At 37.8% G+C, this 17608-nt stretch overlaps 2 protein-coding genes across 20 annotated transcripts in view; one reads left to right on the top strand and one right to left on the bottom strand.

Moving 5' to 3' along the window:
- Positions 1-7773, bottom strand: part of BAZ2B (bromodomain adjacent to zinc finger domain 2B) — a 383609-nt gene extending 375836 nt beyond the window's left edge. For 14 of the 15 annotated variants that reach the window (XM_068545042.1, XM_068545028.1, XM_068545035.1 and 11 more), the window contains exons 1-2: positions 7698-7773; positions 6077-6264 (exon numbers count right to left, since the gene is read on the bottom strand). The gene's annotated coding sequence lies outside the window, so the exon portion shown is untranslated. The remainder of the gene's footprint in view (positions 1-6076; positions 6265-7697) is intronic. The other variant, XM_068545030.1, reaches the window with a different exon arrangement.
- Positions 7550-17608, top strand: part of MARCHF7 (membrane associated ring-CH-type finger 7) — a 45822-nt gene continuing 35763 nt past the window's right edge. For 4 of the 5 annotated variants that reach the window (XM_068545051.1, XM_068545052.1, XM_068545048.1 and 1 more), the window contains exon 1: positions 7855-8043. The gene's annotated coding sequence lies outside the window, so the exon portion shown is untranslated. Of the gene's footprint in view, positions 7830-7854; positions 8044-17608 lie in introns of those variants that run through there. The other variant, XM_068545049.1, reaches the window with a different exon arrangement.

Genomic DNA, 17608 nt, shown 5'->3' with positions numbered 1-17608 from the left:
TCTTCCCTTTGTTATGGATCCAAAAAGAGTTACCGATTTTTCAGTCTGTTCAGCTTTTTACTTGTTGTTAAGGTAGATGGAGGACTTCCAGGCTCCTTATGTGAAAGTGGAAATTGGAACCACTATTCCTTGATTTTTAACAGAAATACATGGTCCCATTCTTAAGGACTGGAGACCTGAGTCATTTTTTTTTTATAAATAAAGGTAATTAACTCATTCATCTGCAGGAAGTGATGGAGTGCTAAATTCAAAGTTTTTTTTTTTAATTCAGAAAGAAGGGGAAATGTTTTCTTACTACTACTTAAAAAAATTTTAATAGTTCTATCTGTATTCTAAAAATCAACTTCACATTCTATTTGTTTTAAAAGGAATTTTTTTCATCTACCTTATATTAATAATTTTTGTTCATTTCTTTTCCACGACACATTCTTTTCTTGCATAAAATAAGTTAGGAATGGGACTTCCCTGGTGGTCCAGTGGTTAAGAATCTGCCTTCCAGTGCAGTGGATGCAGGTTCAATCCCTCGTTGAGGAACTAAGATCCCACATGCCGTGGGGCAACTAAGCCTGCGCGCTGCAAATACTGAGCCCGCACACTCTAGCACCCGTGCACCACAACTAGAGAGCCCACGTGTGGCAACTACTGAGCCCGTGTGCTCTGGAGCCCACCCGCCACATCTAGGGAGCTCACGCGCTACTACTACTGAGCCCACATGCTCTAGAGCCTGTGTGCCACAACTAGAGAGAAGCCTGCACGCTGCAACAAGAGATCCCGCGTGCTGCAACGAAGATCCTGTGTGCCACAACTAAGACCTGACACAGCCAAATTAAAAAAAAGTAATAGTAAGTTAGGAGTATTGCAAAGATAGTCTGTGCCAATTTTGCTGTGAACAAAGCTTAAATTTCAAATGTGGTTCTGAGAGCAAGAAAAATCTTCTAAATAGGGCAACACTTCTATCAATGTCTAAGAGTTGCTTTTCTCCTACTTTGGTTCATTTAGAAGTGTAGTAATATTTACTTCTTTGTATACATTTTTCTTTCAATAAAGAGAAGAAATGGTAATAGTTTCTATGTGGTTTTCTTCCAAGCACAGATAAGACTAAATACTAACATTTTCCTTTCTGGACATTATCAATAAGAATTATTTAAATTTAACATTAAATTCTTTTCCCAAACTTTTTAGATACATATTTTCATCTACTCAATTCATTTTTAATGCTGTACTTTGATTAATGTCTTATTTCTTCAGATAAAAAGTTATTAATAAGCCCTATTAAAATCCTGATATACAACTTCACAAAAATAATTGTATTTTAGAAGTATTCTAGCAATCTGTATTACTATGACTAGTAATAGAATTAAGGTATTAGAAAAACATTTGATTTTCAAACAACATAAGGAAGTAAAGTCTAACAAAATGGTTATATCAATTTATTTATAAGACTGTTAAAAGACATAAAGGAAACCAAATATTCATTAAAATTATATTTTATATTTTCATTCAAATCCCATGACACTAATATGCAAACACATGCCCACAAAAACTTTCAATTCAAGTAACTATTTGCGATAAAGTTCATAAGATTTAAAAATATCTTACTAAATGGACTTGAAAACAATGAAACAATCACTTTCCTGAGAAAAGCCTTCCCACAAATTTAGGTAAAAATAACAGTATGCAAACAAAACAAAAAAAGTACTGAATTAATATCTTCTAAAAACTGAATTAAAATATAATTAATTAAAGTACAGAGTTCTTAGCTTTGAAGAGAATATTCAAACCACAACAAAATCAACAACCACCACCACGTTTGTGTGATGTGCTAAAGCTAAGAATTACAAAGATTAAACCTACATGAAAGATTTAAAGCACATCACCATTTTCATATCTTTTATGATGACATAATAGAGAAAAATGTAGGATTTCTTCTATATTGTCCATGGTACAAATAGCCAACTTGTCAAGAGTGACTAAGGCTCCATGGTAAAAAACTTAGGTTGGACTCTGGGATAGAGAACAGGGTGATTTAAGAAACTGAATAGTATGTATGTGCGTAGGTATATAGTTTTTTTTTAATTATTATGATATACAAAAGTATTGATGAGATGTTTTTAGATAACTGAAGTATATTCAATGGCTTTAGCAAACTGCTGAGAAAAGGAAACAAGAATGATGGGAAAAGAAATTAAGATAATTCTTAGGCAGGTTGGTAGTATAACATGCACTGTATAATGCAAAGCTGGTTAAGTATATTGGGTGATTCTGAAGGAAATAGTTACCATTCCTTATAATTGAATAGGTAGGTGACAGAAATGCAGAACAGTATTGATATATGAAAAAGATTCAAAAGGGAGCAAAACAATATTTAGAACTATAAACTATAGTTCTGAATAGTTCTGTTTTCAAAATAGAAAATCCAGAAATAAATCCAGTATAAATCTGAAAAGTCAATGTATAACAAAAGTAGTCTTTCTAATCACAAAGAATAGATTATTTAAGAAATGCTACTGGCAAAACCGGCTATCCATTGAGAAGAAAATAAAATTAGATCCTATTACCTTATTCCATATACAAACATTAATTTGAATTTAACTAAACATAGTCTAGAAAAATCTAGGATATTACATGATACAATCTAGGGGTAGGTAATACTTTTTAAGCTAAGCTACAAACCCAAAAGTTATAAAAGAAATCACAGACACATTTTACCATATGAACATATCTATAGCAAAAGATAATAAATGGCAAGTCAACAGACAGATGATAGAGTTGAAAAAACACTGTGAAGGAAGGACAGAGTAGTAACACCTATGACATCAGAAAGAAAGGATAGGACTTCCCTGGTTAAGTGGTTAAGAATCCGCCTGCCAATGCAGGGGAAACGGGTTCGAGCCCTGGTCTGGGAAGATTCCCACATGCCACGGAGCAACTATGCCCGTGTGCCACAACTACTGAAGCCTTCATGCCTAGAGCCTGTGCTCCATAACAAGAGAAGCCACAACAGTGAGAAGCTTGTGCACCGCAATGAAGAGTAGCCCCCGCTCATTGCAACTGGAGAAAGCCCGGGCGCAGCAACGAAGACCCAACATAGCCAAAAATAAATAAATAAATAAATGTATTAAAAAAACAAGAAACGAAAGGATAAACAATCCATATAAATAGGGATTTAGAGAAAAAGGTACTTTTGATTGAAAAATTAAGATGAATATGCACATTGAAATTTGATGCTGTTTTATAAAACAAATGGTAAAAAAAATCTCTATATGAGTATTTCTCTCCCTCTGTGTTAAATAACTATTCCTTCAACATTGTATGACTGCAGAAAAAAATGCAGAAGGATACTCACTAATTTTTCAAGAATGTTTATGGAGTAGTAAATATGGGTAAGAGAGCCAAATTAAAAAGGAAATTATAAGGGAAGAAAAGAGAAAAGAAAGAAAAGAAAGAGGGGGAAAAAAGCAAAAGAACCATCCTATACTAAAATAGCTAGTATGTACGATATAATCACACACATACATTGTTATAAAATTGTACACAAATGTAGACATGAAAAAAAAATTAAGATTAAAAAGGACGTTGCAACCAAACTTGCCAGAGGGCATATCCAAGGAATTCATATCAGTATTTAGATGCTCTTCTGCTTGCATTCTCACAAAATATAGTCCAAAGTGGCCATGGAGGCCGAGCATAGTCCTTGATTATTATCAATCTGAAGTTGTTATCTATGTGTTCCGCTTGACAGCATTAAAGGAACAGGGGTCACTTCAATCTGGTTTTATGGTTTATTCCAGAGGTCAACAAACTTTCTATGAAAAAACCAAATAGTACATATTTTAGGCTTTCTAGGCCATATCATCTCTATCACAGCTACTCATCTCTGCCGCTGTAGGCAAAAGCAGTCATAGACTTTGATGGTTAATTTTGTGGTTAACTTGGGGAGGCCAGAGTATCGAGTTATTTAATCATATGCTAATTTAGGCATTGTAGTGAAGATATTTTGTATAGTAATTGTAGATAGATAGATAGATAGGTAGACAGGTAGATAGATAGATAGGTATTGCATACTATTGGTTCTGTTTCTGTGGAGAACCCTGACATACACAGATAAGACTACATAAATTAATGGACCTGGCTGTGTTCCAATAAAACTATTTACAGTAATAGGTAGTGGATCACATTTGGCCTTGTACCATAGTTTTCCAACCTTTAGTACTATTGATAATAAAAGATAGCTGCTTTTATTAAAAACTGCATGTTTTAGGCAGTGTGAAATGTGTTTCACACATGGATTCCAAGTGCTCCATAAGCTGAGAATTGTTCCTGACCAGGCCAGATGTTCTGGAGCAGCAATGTGAGCAGGAATGATTTTCCTAGAACCAGTGAGATCTAGACCATAGCTTAAGTGTAAGAAAGAGTTTCCCAGAGAAGGCTTCAAGATGGTGTTCTTTTTATTTGTTTTTATATTGTTTTATCTATTGGCTTTAGGGATTTAAAGTTATTGCTTCTAATCCAACAGAAGTCAACTAACAGCATGTCTTGGATGCTCACTTACTAAATGGGGCACCTTTCAATTGAACTTGATAAGGGGAAAATTAAAATTCACTAAATCAGGGGCTTATTATTCTTGGAATAAAAAGAATTTTTTACATCAAAGATTTAAAGCAAAGGACCTTTTAAGTAACATATTCCTTTGAAGATGGAGTCTTCAATCTATAGCTATTTTTCAATAATAATAAGTACCATATACTTAAAGTTATCTATAACTTTAAATAGTAGAGCCTCAATTTGGTTTATGCCACAAGGTTCCCTTCTCCAGAGATTAATAAAACTCCCATTTAAGAAGAATTGGCGGGCTTCCCTGGTGGCGCAGTGGTTGAGAATCTGCCTGCCAATGCAGGGGACACGGGTTCGAGCCCTGGTCTGGGAAGATCCCACATGCCGCGGGGCGGCTGGGCCCGTGAGCCACAATTACTGAGCCTGCGCGCCTGGAGCCTGTGCTCCGCTACAAGAGAGGCCGCGATAGTGAGAGGCCCGCGCACCGTGATGAGGAGTGGCCCCCGCTTGCCACAACCAGGGAAAGCCCTCGCACAGAAACTTAGACCCAACACAGCCATAAATAAAATAAATAAAATAAACATAGAATAATCATTAAAAAAAAAAAAAAAAAGAATTGGCATCCTTTGTTTTCAACTTAGGGACCCCCCCAATAAGCACTCTTATTTCATCCCAGGTATTACCTGCTGTTCCTCAAAAGTTTAAGAAATAACCTACATTTAAAATAATTTGATTGACAAAAAGAAAATATAATCGCACCTTTTCAAGATCACATCATTTATGCAAAGTGGAGAATATCTATAAAATTACCCTTACCATAGAGAAGCTTCTTGGAAGGTTAGGTTGTGAATGTTAAAATGTGGGGAAAACAGGAACTTTGAAATTCAATATCTGAAAGAGAATTCTAACCTATCAGGTAGTTGAAGAAATACTTAAGCATAAGAGTAAAGGGTTGTTATGACCATGGCCAAATGACAGACAAATTTATAAAGTAAAAGGGGATAAATTAATAATAGTAAAGAAGACCTTAATGTAGAGAAGCCAAGTTCGAAAATGGAAACTAATGGGTTGGTGTGGCAAGTGGTGAACAAAGATATTTAGATACAAAAAGGTATGTCAGAGTTGGTCATAAGCATAAAAAGTTCAGCAAAGGAAGGTCAAGTGGGGGAACTCTGCGCAAAAAAAGGCAACTGCGGGATCTAAATTGGTCAGAACAGTTCTAATTTCAAATAATTTGCTGTCAAATCATTGGTCCTGATTTTAAGTTCAGAAAATATAGTCACTATCATACCTATTTGTATCTACAATCTGTTATCAAACTGTCTTTAACGTAGAAAATCTTAATAATTATTTGCTGATAATGATAATTATCTGGAAACTCAAATCAGAGAAAGTACATTTAAAAACAGTATCAACTAATAATTCTTAAAAGAAATACTTATTAGTGGTCTTTATTTACTAGCATCAACAAGAAACTAATTTGGAAGTTCTGTTTAGCATAGGAAATTGGTGCCACACTCACCTCTGCTGATATTATCAGCATTGGGTGGGGATGAAGCGACAATCTGTCAAAATCTGAACCATCTTTGCCAGGTTTGGGGTTTCTGTAGAGAAGTTACCTCTACCAGGTCTGACAGCCATAGCTCAGGAAAATAGTGCAGTCATTCCTCCTAGCGTAGAATGTACTTCAGAAGAAGATGTTTAAGGGACCTATGTAATAAGCCCCAGGAAGATAATATTAGTAGTGGTTTAGACAAGGAATGTAATAGCTAACAATTATGGAATGCTTATTATGATCCAGGAACTGATGCATTATCTCATTTAATCCTTTCAACAACCTTGTGGGTTATGGGTATTCTTATTAACTCCATTTTACAGGAAACCTGGGCTTGGCAAGGTTAAAGAATTGCTCAAGACAACAAAGGTAGTAAGAGGCTGGGCTGGGATTTGAACCCATGCAGTCTGGTGCTTCAGGGTGTGTATACGCATAACCACAATGCTACAGGTACACTCAAACAGGCTGGGGGCAAAAAATCAGTTTTCTATACAGGGTAAATTAATTTTCTCAAACTTAATCTCTGTTCACTTTATCCCACACCAGATGGTTAATCTTCAGCTCACATTTTTAAAAGTTAGACTGGCATTTATGTGCCAACTTTAAATAATAATGATCTTTAATATTTTACAATTTACAATAGTGAAGCATGGACAGTCCGTTAGTCCCCAAGACAGAGTGAAATAAATAGAGATGATACTGATCGTGCACACCCTCCAAGTGAAATGACAAAGAAATACACATAAACTTCATACTTCATTTATTGAAACTATTTGGATCCAATGAATTCCTTAAACAACCCAATAAAACAGGTCAGTTTACAAATCAAGTGTCATCAGTATGCCTCCAAGTGTCAATAACTTATCTTCACCGGTGAAGAACTTATACGTTTGATACATTATTCAAAACCCACATATCACCTAAATCCACAGAAACTGTGGCTTTTTTCTCTAACCTACTCCCTTTTATTCATTAGTATTCATTTACATCTTCGTTCACCACATTTATAGCTCTTTGAAAGTTTCGTTTCATTCTCATCAGACCATTTACCTCACAATTTTCCTCCCTGTTTCTAAATGGATGCATTTTTACTGAAAAATGTGTAGCTACACTACCAAAGATTAGTATCACGATTTAAAAGACATGACTGCAAAAGTACACCACCACCAACACCGAATTACCGCAAGGAACGAAAGGTCCCGGACAAATGAGCTCCAGCCTTTAAAGGGGAGAGCTCGCTGCCACCACCTAGGGCGGGCAGGGAATGTAAGGAGGGGAGGTTGGAAAGGCAGTGTTTGATTCAAGTCAATAAACATTCACTGCGCCACTCACCAAGCGCAAAAAAAAAAAAAAAAAAAAAAAAAAGATGGGCGGTATTTCGAGCAGTGGGCCTTGCAGGTTTGCCAGAGAGGGCAAGAGACTGTGGCGCGGACTTGGACGCTGGGGAGCGGCAGGGCTGGATCTGAGCCCTTCACCTGGCAGGCGACGGCGGCCAACCACGGCCGGGCCTCCAGCGCCCCGCTCCCGAGGCCCGCACACTCGCCGGCCCAGCCACCAGCCCGATGGCCGACCAGCCGCAGCCGCTTACCGGTGGCGCCTCACTGCCTCCCCGGAGACAGCCCTTCAACGGTTGCCGCAGTCAGAGCACCACCCCGCGGTGGGGTACGTCGAACCCTCCCGCAGCTCTCGGATCCGCTCAGCTCCACCACTCTCGCGAGAGGTCGGAAGACTCTGCGAAGTGGGGGAAGGAGAAGGGAGGGGCATTTAACGGTGGTGGCTGGTTCTGCGCCGGATCCGGGAGTCGGGCGGACGCCATTGTGCTTCGCGGCCGACTCTTCTGCCTCTTTTAGAGGCCTCGAACTCCGAGGAGGAAGGCGGCGGTGTGATCGCTGGGAGCGGGAGGCACCCTGTTCAGTGCCAGCTCTGGAGCAGGGGTAATAAGCTGCGGAGGCCGGGCTTCTCCCTCTCGGGGAGGGGGTTCTGAAGGCCGCGGGTGGGGGAGGGGAGGAAACGAAGTGCTGGCCTGGGGACGCCAAGGCCGCCTCCTTCCTCTCAGAATCGGGGCGGAGGAGCTTGATCCGGGACCGCGGGTACTAAGGAGAGCCGGGCACAGGCCTCCTCTGCCGGTGGCCTTTCGTCCCGTGTTGGAGTTTGTGACGGGTGGAGGGGGCAGGCTGTGTGTCTTCCGAGTGGACGTGCGGCGGGCGAGGGCAAGGGGCTTGAGCCCTGTTTTGGCCTTTGGCTGCCTCCTCTTCGACTGGGGTGAGGAGGGTTCTCCGGGGCGGGCCGGGAGTGTCACGAGTGAGGTATTTAATGAGCGAGGTGTTGAAGGCAGGGAGGCTTAGGGCTCTGCCAACCCAGCTTCGAATTGAAGGGACTTTGCCAGCCCCTTAGATGGGATAAAGGTTTGCTCATTGATCGTCCCAGATCTTGAGTATCGTGATACTTAGGGATTTCTTTTGTATTGTGGTAAATTGTATGTTATTCAAATTGAACTAGGTGGTGGTATGTATAAAAACGGACCTGTTGGCGTAAGAAGTGAAATATGGAAGGCACTAGTAGTTGAATACAGTACTCCCTCATTTTGATGAAACTGCGTAGAGAAGATGAATGTGTACACACAGCAAAAATACTGTAATTCTTTTTTCCTACGAACAGACGTAGATATATGGGGAACATCTTTGTCTTGGTAATACATTGATCACGACCGTTGTTGTTTGGCGCTATTAAGAGCAAAGGTGCCAAGTGAAATTGAATTGAGTAATTTTTTTTCGATTTTGTAGGATGTTTTAGGTTTTTTCTTTTTTCATTAATAAAATAATTTAAAAATTTCCCCTTTTCTTTCTCTCATCTGTCCGTTTCTGTCTAGGACTAAGAGATAAGGTTAAAGATGAATTTTTGATTTAAAATCAAACGGTGTACTGTTGTTAAAAAGGCAGACACAGACTGTAGCTAGATTTTTTTCTTTTCCGTGAGATAAAATTGTGTTTCAGAAATGGGGTCAGTATTTGATTTACAGCTCTCCAGCATTTTGTGAAACAGCAGTGGCGTAGGAGGCATTAGAGGCCGGTCTGGGTTTGAGTCTTGATTTCGCCATAATTATTTAATCTCTTCCTAGAGTTGAAATGAGGATCAAATTAGATGAAGTAGTGTGTAGCAGTCAGCATGCTGGGGGACATAATACTTGCAGAATGAATTTTTGATGAATGTAAGTAGTTGGAATTGATACTAAGTCCAGTTGTTTATATTCATGCATTCTTCAAATGTTACTCTCCCTGTAATATGTCCCTCACAGAGTACTGACTGCTTCTCACACGCACAATAATATACACTTATGTAAGTTCTATACTACAAATGTTTTTAGATAAGAACATTTTACAGCTCTTTTTTTGCCCTAAATTATACCACAGATGTAAGCATGGTCGGTAAGCATAGCCCTGAGTTTTTTTCCGAAGTTGCATGCTGGGTCAAATGTCGTGAATAAGAATGGTTAAAAATTCCTGCTTATTTAAGTACAGGCAATTTCTGTTTCTGTCACATTGGTAAGAGAGTTTAATTTCCCAGGTAAAGCACGAAGATGCCCCTATATAGACATGCACATATGTTCTATGTGAAGGTGCCAGGTAATAAGCTTGAACATTAAAAGACATCCATGGCCCCAATTTTTAACCAGCTACATATCCATTTCACACAGCTGTTCATCTGGTATATGTTCAAGAGTTGCCCGCTTAATTTTAGGAAAATAATTGTAATGGTGTAAAACTATCAAATAATGTAAAACAATTTTTGAAAGTTTGTTGTATTTTAGCTACTAGATTAGGGCTTCACATTACAAGAAGGAGGTTGACACAGCTTCTACCTTCCACAACTCACAATTTAATCACCAGACTAATGTATAAACAACAACTGCTATTATCTTAGTGTAAGTATTGATATATGGTAGTATTTGTGGGAGCACAGAGAAGAGGTGTTTGATCTTGGGGGAAATTTTTACAGGAAGTATTGCTTGAACTGAGATGTGAAGGATGATTAGGAGTTTGATAAGGAAACTGAAAGTCATGGTATCATGGTTTGTTTTAGGAATGGACAGTTTGTTCCCCATAGCTGAAACAATTGAATGGAGGGTTAGAGCATGACATGAAAGACCTTCAGTAGTGTTTTAGAAAGTTAGTGCTCTATGCTGTTGGGAATAAAGAGCTGTTGTGTCCCTAAGCCAAATAAAAAATGATTTTAAATTATCTATGCTGATGCATCCTTCTGTTACTACAGATAATTAAGTGCTAGTAATAAAGAACAGTGGGGAATGCATAAGTGAAATGCACAAGGTTGTATCAAACCTTGTTTTAACCAACAAATTAAACTTAACTAACTTTAACCAACAAATTTTTAACCAACAAATTAAACTTAACTAATGAACCTTTTAACTGTTAAATAACTGAATCAACAACTGATCACATTAGTGTAATTACAATTTAAAACTGAGTAAAGATTTTGAGTTCTAAGATCTATTTGAATTCACTAAAGCAGAATTATAGTGAAATAATTTATCTTCTCAATTATTATTTTGCAAAAATTCGATTTTTAATACACTTGCTAATCATAAGATGAACACAGAAATGGGGAGCAGGATAAAATTATAATTTGAGAGTTGGCTGGGTTTTACTTTTCATGATCTTAGTTTTTAACTTTTCTTCTCTGGTCCAAACTCATGTGGTCAAAACTGGTTTTTCTTGTTCTCAAATGTATTTCTCTGTGGCTCTACTGGTTAGACTAGATAAGTTGAACACCTGGTTTTAAAATTACCTACTGTCATATACCCACTTTTGTCAATAACTTTAAGAAGGCAGATTTTGAACCTTAAAAGTTAGTTTTCATCTCTTCATTATGATCATTGCACTTCAGTGTAACGTGTTTCCCACTTTCAGAATAACTCTAAAATGGTTTCCAGTTATGGAATGAAGATTGAAACTTGACACAGATTAAATACACTTCAAAGGAGGACAGATTATTTCAAAGTATTCTAACGTAGACTTAACATCATAGTCCTATTTTCTCATGGAGATGTTGAACTTTTTTCTAGTTATTGATAGTATTTTTTAAGACCTAGGTGTATCTTTATGTCTTAAATATTTGTCAGCTAAAAATCAAGGCATTTTTTTAAAGACCCCAAAAGTTCTGTGCTTTAGAAGTGTTTTCCTTATGTGACTACCTTTAGTTTTCATGTCTCCATGTTCACTAGGATCAATAAAACACTACGATTTCCCATTAAGAAAAAAAAATTTTTTTCCCAGAAGCAGATTTTTTAAACAAAAGGATATACCAAATAGAGGTAAATAAAGGAATTGTAACTGTGTTTATATTTCTGGAAGATTATTGGCTATTGAAATACATTGGTATTTTCTATGATAACTCTGGTCTTCATGCCATGAATTTATTGTGTAGTAATGTTGTGCTTTTGGTAATTCAGTAACTGTAACTCCCCTGGATATTAAAGACAAAGTCTAAGTTAGACCCTGAAATCGAATCAGATTTTTCATAAGACCGGATGCATAATGATAATTGTAGGAAAGTAAAAGAAATAAGTTACAAAGCTTTACTCTATTGCTACATAACACACCACCTCAAAACCCTGTGGGTTAAAACTGCTGTTTACAGTGTTTTTACAGCTCTGTGTGCCTGTTGGGTAGTTCTGGTTTCCCCTGGGTTCACTCATGTATCAGTTATTCAGCTGAGGATTCAGGCCCAAGATGGCGTCACTCACATTTCTGGCACTTGGTGTTGGTTAAACATGTAGGCTTTGCTTAGTGTGGTCTTTTATGACATGGGGGTCCCAAGACAGCATTCCAGGAGAGTGAAAGTGGAAGCTATAAGACTTCTTACAGCCTTGGAAATCATACAATGTCATAGTGTATTCTTAGTCAAAGTAAGTCTCACAAGGTAGCCCACACTCTAGGGGTGGGGAAATAGATTCCACCTCCTCCCCGGCAGACCAGCAAGAGGACAATGCAAAAGGGTGTGGGTATTCAGCTGGGAGGGATTTGTAGCCATACCTTGTAATTACCACAGGTTGCTTAGAATATTTTAAGAACAGACATTCTTAAGGATGTCATGACTGGGATTTGCTTTAAAATAGAGGAGGGTGAAATAGTCAAATGTTGATAATTGTTGAAGAATGTTGTTTGGCTTCTGAAGGCTCATTATTGTCTCCACTTTTGTGTAAGTTGGAAATTTTTTCATAGTAAAAAAAAATTTTTTTTAAAGCGTACTCAGGTAACCTAAACTCCACTTTGCAAAGTGATTTTGACCTTATTTTCCATTTATTATTTACCAGAATAGAATAGTACTCTGTTGCTTAGTATTTACTACTTCCTTTGTGGTGTACAGATACTAAGGGGTATAAACCAGCAGTACTACAATTTAGAAAGGGAATTGTTTTTAGGAGTTCTTTATAGATTTTATAGATTTTATTGTAATGTAAGATTAAAAAAAATATTTTTTCATCTGCCAGTAACTGTTTCCCTTAATTATCAAACTTAGGTCAGATACATGAAAGAAGTTTTGGAAAACTAAGTTAAGAAAACAAAACCCACCCAGATATACAGTAAAATGTGAATAATGGCTATTTTTTCCCCAATTTTGTATGCATATACTTATTATATAAGGTATGTAAGTTTTCTTTACTCAGCAGCAAGTATTCTCCTGTACATAAATCTGAATGACTTTAAAAAGTCTTTTTACTATGTATTAAAGACAAATTTCAAATAATGAAAAAGCCAAAATAATGCCTACTAAGCTGTTTGTATGAAAATCTTTTAACATCTGATGGTATTGCTTAATAATAGCTGGTATTTGAGGATTATATACTGTGTGCCAGCAAAGCTCATGATATACCTGTAAAGTTGGTACTGTTACTATTCCCATTTTGTAGGTGAAGAAATTAAGCGTTAGATGAAGCCTAGAGTCACACCAAGTAAGGGATAGACTTAAAAGCTTGCATTCTCAAAATTATGTTTTTACAAAAGTTAGAAGTTGGCTCATATGCTAAAAATTGGGCAATGCTTAATTTATCTTGCCTATCCTGTTTCCTGTTTTGGAAAAAGAACCTTTGTTAATGAATACATTTAAAATAAAGAGAAAGTCTTAGGTGTAGGTTGTACTGTTTGTTAATATGAATGGGGCTGGGGCCTTTTTGTTTGTCTGGTCATTTGGTTTATGACTACTATGTGACTGTTGACAGATTCAGAACAAGACTGTTATTGTAGGAAGGGGACACAGTGATCTGTAGAGGATAACATGAGAGGATCTGAGAGGATACATGTTATTTGAGAGATCCCTTTATAAGCAGAATCATCAAAAAACCTTTGAGCGTTGCTCTGCTATTTCTCTTATCTTAGGAACTAACAGCTTTCCAAATTTGGTAGAAAACAAAAATTCAAGTCCTATTTGGTAGGCAACTTGTGGCGGTGCTCAGAAAAAACTTTACTCTTAAGTAATGTATAGAACTCCTTTGTTCCAAGTGTTTTCCTATACTGCCTGAAGTTTTTCAGTTTACTTTTTCATAGTGCCCTAAATTCTACTAATTAGACATTCATGGGGGGGGGGCTACCAAGAGTGATGAGATAGAAGGTATACAGTTCAAGCAGAAGGCAAGGAGGTAGCATATGTGTATGGGAAAAAGTAAAATCAGTGTAAGTGATTGAAAATCACTTAGCCCAGATTGCTCTCCTGGGTTTTCAGAACTATTTCTAGCATGCTTCTAGACCTCTTTTGGGTACTTCAGGCTACCTGTTTTTTAAAACCAACTCATCTTGGTGTGCTTCTTTGTCCTCCACTCCCAACTCCCTGCAAATATATAAAGAGAAAAATGTTTTTCATCAGTATGCTGAATAATCCAATCCCTCCTCTCCCCCCCCCCCCAACCCCCAATACATTCTTTTCTACTTGGGATGTTCTGAATCTACCTTCTATCCATATTTTGGCTCTTACTAATTCGTTTGGAGCCACTGTGTATCTTCCTAATAACTTGTCCTTAGTTTGGGGCGTGGGGGGGTGGTTTGTTTTTAGCTGTCTCAAAATTTTTAGTAGATAGATACTGAGCCTACTAAAGCCTATAGCAGTAGTTTCTTCCCCATGGTTCCACAAAGGTAATAAAATTATTGACTTTCAGAATTGTAAGAAATGGAGGGAGCTATATAAATCTATTATTAAGGCTAGGCAAAACTGAAGTTTTGTTGGACCACTGATTGTTTCATCTTTGAAAGCTCTGATTGCCTGTCAGGAACTTAATTTCTGGGGTCCTTGGGGAGAAAAGTAATACACAACCTGCTCGTAAAAAGCTTCAGAATTGTTGCCTTATTAAAGTACAAACTTCTGAGCAAAGGACACAAGATTGCCTTTACAATCTGGATATAATCTACCTTATGTATTTATATCCTTGAGAGTCCTTCTTGTTCTCTCTCCTTTTCCAAGCCTTTGCTTTCATCCCTAACACATTATTTTCCATTTTCCAATTCTTCAACATGCTTTAGCATCTTTATGCTTTCTTCCTCTTTTTTTATTTTCTATCTTCAAAGGTCAACTCAAATGTTACCTCATCTGAAATCTTTCTCATCTTGTTGGAAATTTTGGTTCCCCATTCAATGCTCCCATAGCATTTTCAGAACTTTCTTAAGTGTAATGATTTTTAGCAGTCTGGTATGAATGTGTAATCTAGCAATTAGTGTAATTGCTAATTATTTTAGTTGGTTTTTTGGGGGCTTCTTGACTGATCGAATCAGTTCAGCCAATTTCTCTTCAAATTTTTTCTGTGCTCTAGTTCTTTCCTTCTGTAACTCCAATTAAACGTACAGTAGTCTTTTTTACTGTTTCCTCAGTGTCTCTTAAACCCTCTCTTGTATTTACCATTATCTGTTTTTCCGAACTTCATTCCGGATAGTTTTCCTCTAGCCTATTTCCCAGTTCCCTAGTTTTTCAGTTTTGCCTAGGCTACTGGTAAATGCATCAATTTCCCAGTTTGCTAACACTAGGGCCATCTCTTCATCTGGTTCTGTTGATTCTGATCTCTTGATGATGAACTGTTGGTTTTTTTTTTTTCCTTGTATTTTTGTGTCTTATAATTTTTGATTGAATGGGAAACAGTGGAAATAAAAGAATAGTAGAGACTGAGATCAATAATTTTTATGCCTAGATATGGACATACTCTTTTGTCAGACTGTTAGTGTGGTGGGTTGCGTTGGTTTAGTTTGTAGTTAAGCTGGGTTTGAACTTTATTATTGCTTTATGTATTTTCAAAGTATTGCAGTAGTGGATTGCTGCTGCATGGTGCTTAGTGTGAGGCTGGAGTGCTGGAGGATTTCTTTGAGTATTCTTTCACTAGCCTCAACTTCCTGCAGGCCCTGCACCACAGAGAGGTCTAAGGCTCTAAGGCTGTTGTAACTCCCTCAGCAGTAAATTGCTGTACCTTCCTATTTGGAGCAAAGTTCATGGTGAAAGGAGGTGTTCTATGTTTTATGCATCCTTCTCCAGTCTTAGGCGGGCTCTGTGTGCCTGATCCTCAGAGGTGGGGCTGTCCCAAGATTTATGCCCTTTTCCCTGTCTCCTGGGTATAGCGTGCAGGGAGACTCCTGCCACCTCCTCCCCACCAGGGTGAACTGGAACTAGGATTTTTTTTAAGGTGGTAGTTGGAAGTTAAGTGGAAAAGGTAGGTTAGAGTTCTGGATACTGGGGCAAAGAATTTAGACTTTGCTTTTAAGGTAGTAGAAAAACAGCTGAAAGTATGATTGGGGAGTGGTGCTGTTACTAGTAGGGTGAAAAGGCCTTTAGACAAGGCCTAGTGTGGTATTATTAGAGACAAACTTTGTTGGTTTACTTAGAGTAGGCCTCATATTCAAGTAAAGTCTTGCTGAAAAACATTGTAAAATTCAATTTAAATTTGTCTGTTTTAGTATAAGTTGTGTGATAGGTTTTCAGTTGCATTTGACATGAGACTATGAGATCTTGTTAACTTGCAGATAGCATTGGGCACAGAATTTTGCATGTCAGGTAATGAGAGAATTTTTTGAGGCTTTTTACCTAGACTGAGAAAGTTTAAGTTAAGATTATTTCCGTAGAATAGATTTGAATTGTACTGTTTATAGGTGGGAGAAACTTTTTTTGGTCTAAACCTCCTTTATAGTGTTTAATGGGCCACCAAAAACATGAACTTGCTTTAAAGAGCTTTTCAGAGGTTTCCTAGGAAGCCCAGCTGAATGAAATTACCTATTAAAAATGTAGTAATTTTTTCTAGGTAACAAGCCACAGGTTTATGAGATGAAAGACTACATAAATTTTGGAGTTGGTATGAGTATCTGTTTTCCACTTCTGTTGCTCATGCCAATTACTATTAAAATGCCTGAAGGTAAGGGAACACTTAACAGTGATATTAAGACTAGTTGGGGGCTTCCATGGTGGCGCAGTGGTTGAGAATCTGCCTGCCAATGCAGGGGACACGGGTTTGAGCCCTGGTCTGGGAAGATCCCACATGCCGCGGAGCAACTAGGCCCGTGAGCCACAGCTACTGAGCCTGCGCGTCTGGAGCTTGTGCTCCGGAACAAGAGAGGCCGCAATAGTGAGAGGCCCGCCCGCGCACGGCGATGAAGAGTGGCCCCCGCTTGCCGCAACTAGAGAAAGCCCTTGCACAGAAGCGAAGACCCAACACAGCCAAAAATAAATAAATAATAAAAATAAAGGAATTCCTTAAAAAAAAAAAAGACTAGTTGGGTAAACTAGCAGTTAAATATCAGCTTCAGAGAATCTTCACAAGTTGAAAAGTTCAATATAGTAAAAATCTCAAATATTGATCATAAGATTTTTGTGGCTTTGTGGTTCATTACCTTCTTCCTGCATTTGAAGTTGAAGCAAGTTCTGAAGAATGGAAATGGAATGACCTCTTGGAGCTGTCAGTGCCTCAGCTTACTCAGACATAGATGTGTTGATAAGGAACATGAGCACACAAGTCCAGTGGATCCATCATGCCTAGGACTTGAGTGAGGCTCAGAGAGTAAAAATTAAGCATGTTAAGAATGGAAGCTTCATAGCAATGAGGGCTGTATGCAAATTGAGTGGCAAGGCATAGCAGACAGGCACATATCTCTTCTTCTCAAGCTCATGCTTCACTATCCTATCTGCCTTCACTTACAGAATACAAGTTCAAAGGTTAAAGTATTAATAAGTTCAAGATGTCAGCAGTAGAGCTTTTAATCAAGCACAGGGTCCCATGTGTCTGCATAGGTGGACATACATCTATAAACCAAGCCCTGGTGATAAGTTTTTATCTTATCACTAGAAAGACAGTTCAACTATCCAACTCTAGAATCAAATTTAAAGAAATTTAAGGAAACTAAATAGTGGCAAAAGGAAAGTAAGAGGCTATTATATTGACCACTGAGGAAAGATTGTACATATGAACTTCTTGTGCTTTACTCTTTAAGTCTTGGTTAAAAGCATTGAGCTTCAGATACT

The sequence above is a fragment of the Eschrichtius robustus genome, chromosome 5 (assembly GCF_028021215.1).
Source record: "Eschrichtius robustus isolate mEscRob2 chromosome 5, mEscRob2.pri, whole genome shotgun sequence".
Taxonomy (NCBI): domain Eukaryota; kingdom Metazoa; phylum Chordata; class Mammalia; order Artiodactyla; family Eschrichtiidae; genus Eschrichtius; species Eschrichtius robustus.
The sequence above is the reverse complement of the archived record's forward strand: the minus strand, read 5'-3'. Positions and strand labels throughout refer to the sequence as shown.